Raw genomic sequence first — 7,738 nt, 5'->3', positions numbered from 1 at the left:
CTTCATCCACTTCCATTTTCTCCTTCTCTTTCTTCCTCTCCTACTGGTGTCGTCTCATTCACTCTTTACTTAGCAATATTCTGTCTCTGTCAACTATGTTCCACTGTCCTGAGCCCCTCTCTTTCTCTCATATTACCATTGTCTACTTCGCTCTTTATATACCATCTTTATATACCACTACCGCTGTCTGCTATCTTCCAGTATTTGTTAACTTCTAATAATTTTATGTCTCTTTCGAAATATCGCTGTCTTCTTCTGTCTCAGTATAAAGAACAACGAATATGTTCACTCCTCAAAAGTTTTGGAAAAAATTTGTAAGTGTGGTAAAGCAGGCAGAATGAGACACCTAATACACCAAATTTCAGTCATGATCTTCCATAACACGACATTTTAGTTTTGTTTTGCACTCTGGTACGACCATTTCTCCGCTGGCTCCCTTCTTTATTCTTGTTAAGCCATATGATGACAGCTATGTGTCTTTAAAATTGTGATAGTTTACTTATGTGTTACTGAAATGCCACAAAACTAATTTGACACATCAGACCAGATTTTATGTGCGCAAAAATATTGCATTTGCTTCAGTGCTACAACACGGGATTGCCAAAATCATTCTGAAAATGACAGAGTTACTTTACACTATATTTCTCAGTGCTACGTCACTTTAGAAACTAGGTTCGCTTCGCGCCTAGTATTAAGTCCGTATTTTACTTGTACAAGTAAGGAAACTTTGAAACTCAGTATTTCGGAAGTAGACAAAAATATGAAGAAACTTTTCAAGGGAGTTAGATATGGGGGTCTTAGTAACACATCGCAATGGCCTTAGGCATTTCCGGGGCACAGCCATCCATTAATCTGCGGTTCGGGTTTGTTACTCAAATTGCCGCGCGGCTGTCCCCGTCGAAGGTTTGAGTCCTCCTCGGGCATGGGTGTGTGTCTGTTGTCTTTAGCGTAAGTCAGTTTAAGTTATATTAAGTAGTGTGTAAGCCTAGGGACCGATGAGCTCAGCAGTTTGGTCCCAAAGGAACTTACCACCACCACCAGTATTAAAAAACTAAGTCTTTTAGGCTTTATCCGGTACCGACAGTGACCTATATGGCACGCCCTTGTGGTGCACCCTGGAGGTGCACTATGGACCACAGTACTATAAAAACGACCAACCGAATTGCTTCATTTCCCTAAGCTGGAGGATATTTGAAATTTTCAAATTTAGGCACTGCACAGTACGGTATTTACAGTATAGCCCAAGGGCTATACGAAACATTTCACCTTCACTTTCGGTCACTAACAGAATTCGATATACAGGGTGTTACAAAAAGGTACGGCCAAACTATCAGGAAACATTCCTCACACACAAAGAAAGAAAATATGTTATGTGGACATGTGTCCGGAAACGCTTACTTTCCATGTTAGAGCTCATTTTATTACTTCTCTTCAAATCACATTAATCATGGAATGGAAACACACAGCAACAGAACGTACCAGCGTGACTTCAAACACTTTGTTACAGGAAATGTTCAAAATGTCCTCCGTTAGCGAGGATACATGCATCCACCCTCCGTCGCACGGAATCCTGATGTGCTGATGCAGCCCTGAAGAATGGCGTATTGTATCACAGCCGTCCACAATACGAGCACAAAAAGGTCTCTACATTAGGTACCGGGGTTGCGTAGACAAGAGCTTTCAAATGCCCCCATAAATGAAAGTCAAGAGGGTTGAGGTCAGGAGAGCGTGGAGGCCATGGAATTGGTCCGCCTCTACCAATCCATCGGTCACCGAATGTGTTGTTGAGAAGCGTACGAACACTTCGACTGAAATGTGCAGGAGCTCCATCGTGCATGAACCACATGTTGTGTCGCACTTGCAAAGGCACATGTTCTAGCAGCGCAGGTAGAGTATCCCGTATGAAATCATAATAACGTGCTCCATTGAGCGTAGGTGGAAGAACAAGGGGCCCAATCAAGACATCACCAACAATGCCTGCCGAAACGTTCATAGAAAATCTGTGTTGATGACGTGATTGCACAATTGCGTGCGAATTCTCGTCAGCCCACACATATTGATTGTGAAAATCTACGATTTGATCACGTTGGAATGAAGCCTCATTCGTAAAGAGAACATTTGCACTGAAATGAGGATTGACACATTGTTGGTTGAACCATTCGCAGAAGTGTACCCGTGGAGGCCAATCAGCTGCTGATAGTGCCTGCACACGCTGTACATGGTACGGAAACAACTGGTTCTCCCGTAGCACTCTCCATACAGTGACGTGGTCAACGTTATCTTGTACAGCAGCAACTTCTCTGACGCTGACATTAAGGTTATCGTCAACTGCACGAAGAATTGCCTCGTCCATTGCAGGTATCCTCGTCGTTCTAGGTCTTCCCCAGTCGCGAGTCAGAGGCTGGAATGTTCCGTGCTCCCTAAGACGCCGATCAATTGCTTCGAACGTCTTCCTGTCGGGACACCTTCGTTCTGGAAATCTGTCTCGATACAAACGTACCGCGCCACGGCTATTGCCCCGTGCTAATCCATACATCAAATGGGCATCTGCCAATTCCGCATTTGTAAACATTGCACTGACTGCAAAACCACGTTCGTGATGAACACTAACCTGTTGATGCTACGTACTGTTGTGCTTGATGCTAGTACTGTACAGCAATGAGTCGCATGTCATTACAAGCACCGAAGTCTACATTACCTTTCTTCAATTGGGCCAACTGGCGGTGAATCGAGGAAGTACAGTACATACTGACGAAACTAAAATGAGCTCTAACAGGGAAATTAAGCGTTTCCGGACACATGTCCACATAACATCCTTTCTTTATTTGTGTGTGAGGAATGTTTCCTGAAAGTTTGGTCGTACTTTTTTGTAACACCCTGTATAAGCCATGGAGAAATCCCGTTTTTATGTACGGTGTTTTGGAACCTACTAGGTAGTGCAAGCCATGGGATGCGTACCGATAAAAGATAATGTTCAATGAATCTAGATAAGCTTAGAGTTCTGCTTCGAGTTTTTTTTTGAAATATTAAAAAATTTGATTTGAGGAAATTATGGAGTAAATCTCTGTTATACAAGGGTTAATAATTGTCAATTGTATACTTGTATAGACTCTACCACCGCTAAATCAATATAGCTATCTAGACCAAATGAAATCATCTAATCCAAATCTACAGCTCGAGAATAAAAGGAAGTGAAGTATGTAATTGAGTTCATAAACTGTGTTATCCTATGCCTTGGAATATCCCCATGCATGTGCTTCGCGCATTATCAGCATACAATGCCTTCTCTAACGACATAAGAGGAGGAAAGAAAATCACAATACTGAATCTGTTAACGGTTTGCAGTAATCTGGTCCATACAAGATGTCAGCTTATGATGTAGATTCAAATGGCTCTGAGCACTATGGGACTTAACATCTGAGGTCATCAGTCCCCTAGAACTTAGAACTACTTAAACCTAATTAACCTAAGGACATCACACACACCCATGCCCGAGGCAGGATTCGAACCTGCGACCGTAGCAGTCGCACGGTTCCGGACTGAAGCGCCTAGAACAGCTCGGTCACCGAGGCCGGCTATGATGTAGATAGAGAACAAGTATACATTAGCACTTTTAAAGTCAGGTCTAAACGCCACACTCGGAGTGACACTCATAGCAAGTGGACCTTCTTCAGCACCCTCCACGAAAACAGAGTCGCTATAAATAAGTTTCCGGCACTTGACCAGTGCAAACGAGAAACTGTTTAGCTATTGGTAGGTAACATTTGTCAGGACGATGTTCAGACTGCAGCTGCCGGATTTGCGTTGTTATTAGTGTCAGTGTTATGACTTCCCTGTTAGGCGGTGGTACTGCTACGGTGACGTTGCTTTCAAAGAGATTGTGCATTACTGTTGCAGATAGTCAACGTGGGTCTGGACGAGGTGAACAGGGCTTTACTCTTAAAGCTGTTTGTCAAAATAACAGCAGTAGCGCTGCAGCTCTTTGCGAGTGTCGGCACTTTTAAGAATACAAAGGGGTCCTCTTTCTGCACAGGGTTTGAAGGACAAGATTCAGAAGTTGAAAGTAACTCGTTATTTGGGAAATACCCTTTTGAGAAGCCAACGGCCAACTGCGTCACAAATTGTTGAAGAAGTTAACTGTTGTCATGGCTGAGATGCTGGACGTATTGTGCGACCTTCAAGCAGTGCTTAGGCTGTGTCACGACATCTGAACTATCCATAATCCACCGTTCGAACAGTGATGAGAACAATTGTAAAATACACTCCTGGAAATTGAAATAAGAACACCGTGAATTCATTGTCCCAGGAAGGGGAAACTTTATTGACACATTCCTGGGGTCAGATACATCACATGATCACACTGACAGAACCACAGGCACATAGACACAGGCAACAGAGCATGCACAATGTCGGCACTAGTACAGTGTATATCCACTTTTCGCAGCAATGCAGGCTGCTATTCTCCCATGGAGACGATCGTAGAGATGCTGGATGTAGTCCTGTGGAACGGCTTGCCATGCCATTTCCACCTGGCGCCTCAGTTGGACCAGCGTTCGTGCTGGACGTGCAGACCGCGTGAGACGACGCTTCATCCAGTCCCAAACATGCTCAATGGGGGACAGATCCGGAGATCTTGCTGGCCAGGGTAGTTGACTTAAACCTTCTAGAGCACGTTGGGTGGCACGGGATACATGCGGACGTGCATTGTCCTGTTGGAACAGCAAGTTCCCTTGCCGGTCTAGGAATGGTAGAACGATGGGTTCGATGACGGTTTGGATGTACCGTGCACTATTCAGTGTCCCCTCGACGATCACCAGTGGTGTACGGCCAGTGTAGGAGATCGCTCCCCACACCATGATGCCGGGTGTTGGCCCTGTGTGCCTCGGTCGTATGCAGTCCTGATTGTGGCGCTCACCTGCACGGCGCCAAACACGCATACGACCATCATTGGCACCAAGGCAGAAGCGACTCTCATCGCTGAAGACGACACGTCTCCATTCGTCCCTCCATTCACGCCTGTCGCGACACCACTGGAGGCGGGCTGCACGATGTTGGGGCGTGAGCGGAAGACGGCCTAACGGTGTGCGGGACCGTAGCCCAGCTTCATGGAGACGGTTGCGAATGGTCCTCGCCGATACCCCAGGAGCAACAGTGTCCCTAATTTGCTGGGAAGTGGCGGTGCGGTCCCCTACGGCACTGCGTAGGATCCTACGGTCTTGGCGTGCATCTGTGCGTCGCTGCGGTCCGGTCCCAGGTCGACGGGCACGTGCACCTTCCGCCGACCACTGGCTACAACATCGATGTACTGTGGAGACCTCACGCCCCACGTGTTGAGCAATTCGGCGGTACGTCCACCCGGCCTCCCGCATGCCCACTATACGCCCTCGCTCAAAGTCCGTCAACTGCACATACGGTTCACGTCCACGCTGTCGCGGCATGCTACCAGTGTTAAAGACTGCGATGGACCTCCGTATGCCACGGCAAACTGGCTGACACTGACGGCGGCGGTGCACAAATGCTGCGCAGCTAGCGCCATTCGACGGCCAACACCGCGGTTCCTGGTGTGTCCGCTGTGCCGTGCGTGTGATCATTGCTTGTACAGCCCTCTCGCAGTGTCCGGAGCAAGTATGGTGGGTCTGATACACCGGTGTCAATGTGTTCTTTTTTCCATTTCCAGGAGTGTAGTAGGTTTAGCGTAGTTCGAGGCTGTCGTGTGTCCAGGCGATCGTCACACTTAAAAGTACACAAGTTGAGGTACAGCGAGGCTTTAAGTATAATTTCAGCTTCCATAAAATTTTTCTGAGAAACTTTTAACTAAACCTCCTTTTAGGCACGTAGCAGTACTTCTATGGTTTTAGCTATCCTATCTGTGAAATATGGCTCTACAAAACTCTTAAACATTGATGTTATGCTGCTTTTCAAAATACCTTCTCAATTGAGCAAAGTCGGATTTGAGTGAGGCTATTCGAATAGGGGTCGCGACTGTTTGAATAGGGTTAATTATGGAAAGGTAACAACGGTATTACAAGTATTTTCGTCTGCAAAAGATTCTAATTTCCGTTTAATACTGATTATGCCTAATGAGACAACAATTATCGAACATTAAGAGAAATTAACCTTAAAGAAATGTTGCTGTTCTCGTACGAGTCACCTGCAAGGTCACATGGAACCTAGGTGGTACACTATTGGCGTTGTATGCATTCACTTAAAGTTCTTCTGCAGCACTTGACTATTTTCCCTGGCCGAACCTATATTTCAGTTTCCCTCCTCTCTTCCCAATAATCATTTAGAGGTACAATTTCGTCGAAAATGCCATCTGATTTTCTCAAAGGAAGATGGTTTCTTTTGCAGAATGATACACACAAGTTTTTCCCAGCTATGTCTTACCAGAGTTGTTTGATGTTCTGGACAGCTAGTTTCAATACAGAAATATGGACATCTCTATGTATGCAGAATGAGATTTTCACTCTGCAGCGGAGTGTGCGCTGATATGAAACTTCCTGGAAGATTAAAACTGTGCGCCCGACCGAGACTCGAACTCGGGACCTTTGCCTTTCGCGGGCAAGTGCTCTACCAACTGAGCTACCGAAGCACGACTCACGCCCGGTACTCACAGCTTTACTTCTGTCAGTACCTCGTCTCCTACCTTCCAAACTTTACAGAAGCTCTCCTGCGAACCTTGCAGAACTAGCACTCCTGAAAGAAAGGATATTGCGGAGACATGGCTTAGCCACAGCCTGTGGGATGTTTCCAGAATGAGATTTTCACTCTGCAGCGGAGTGTGCGCTGATATGAAACTTCCTGGCAGATTAAAACTGTGTGCCCGACCGAGACTCGAACTCGGGACCTTTGCCTTTCGCGGGCAAGTGCTCTACCAACTGAGCTACCGAAGCACGACTCACGCCCGGTACTCACAGCTTTACTTCTGCCAGTACCTCGTCTAGTACCTTCCAAACTTTACAGAAGCTCTCCTGCGAACCTTGCAGAACTAGCACTCCTGAAAGAAAGGATATTGCGGAGACATGGCTTAGCCACAGCCTGGGGGATGTTTCCAGAATGAGATTTTCACTCTGCAGCGGAGTGTGCGCTGATATGAAACTTCCTGGCAGATTAAAACTGTGTGCCCGACCGAGACTCGAACTCGGGACCTTTGCCTTTCGCGGGCAAGTGCTCTATCAACTGAGCTACCGAAGCACGACTCACGCCCGGTACTCACAGCTTTACTTCTGCCAGTACCTCGTCTGTTACCTTCCAAACTTTACAGAAGCTCTCCTGCGAACCTTGCAGAACTGCAGTTCTGCAAGGTTCGCAGGAGAGCTTCTGTAAAGTTTGGAAGGTAGGAGACGAGGTACTGGCAGAAGTAAAGCTGTGAGTACCGTGCGTGAGTAGTGCTTCGGTAGCTCAGTTGGTAGAGCACTTACCCGCGAAAGGCAAAGGTCCCGAGTTCGAGTCTCGGTCGGGCACACAGTTTTAATCTGCCAGGAAGTTTCATATCAGCGCACACTCCGCTGCAGAGTGAAAATCTCATTCTGGAAACATCCCCCAGGCTGTGGCTAAGCCATGTCTCCGCAATATCCTTTCTTTCAGGAGTGCTAGTTCTGCAAGGTTCGCAGGAGAGCTTCTGTAAAGTTTGGAAGGTAGGAGACGAGGTACTGGCAGAAGTAAAGCTGTGAGTACCGGGCGTGAGTCGTGCTTCGGTAGCTCAGTTGGTAGAGCACTTGCCCGCGAAAGGCAAAGG

The 7,738-nt window shown here is 46.7% G+C and overlaps 1 non-coding gene across 1 annotated transcript; it reads right to left on the bottom strand.

The window, feature by feature from the left end:
• Window positions 1–6,517: 6,517 nt before the first annotated feature.
• Trnas-cga lies at window positions 6,518–6,592 on the bottom strand. The gene has a single exon. It is a non-coding gene; the product is annotated as a tRNA-Ser (tRNA).
• Between the last annotated feature and the right edge of the window lie 1,146 nt (window positions 6,593–7,738).

Source organism: Schistocerca americana, chromosome 5, assembly GCF_021461395.2.
Source record: "Schistocerca americana isolate TAMUIC-IGC-003095 chromosome 5, iqSchAmer2.1, whole genome shotgun sequence".
Lineage (NCBI taxonomy): Eukaryota > Metazoa > Arthropoda > Insecta > Orthoptera > Acrididae > Schistocerca > Schistocerca americana.
This window is presented reverse-complemented; position numbering and strand designations above follow the sequence as displayed.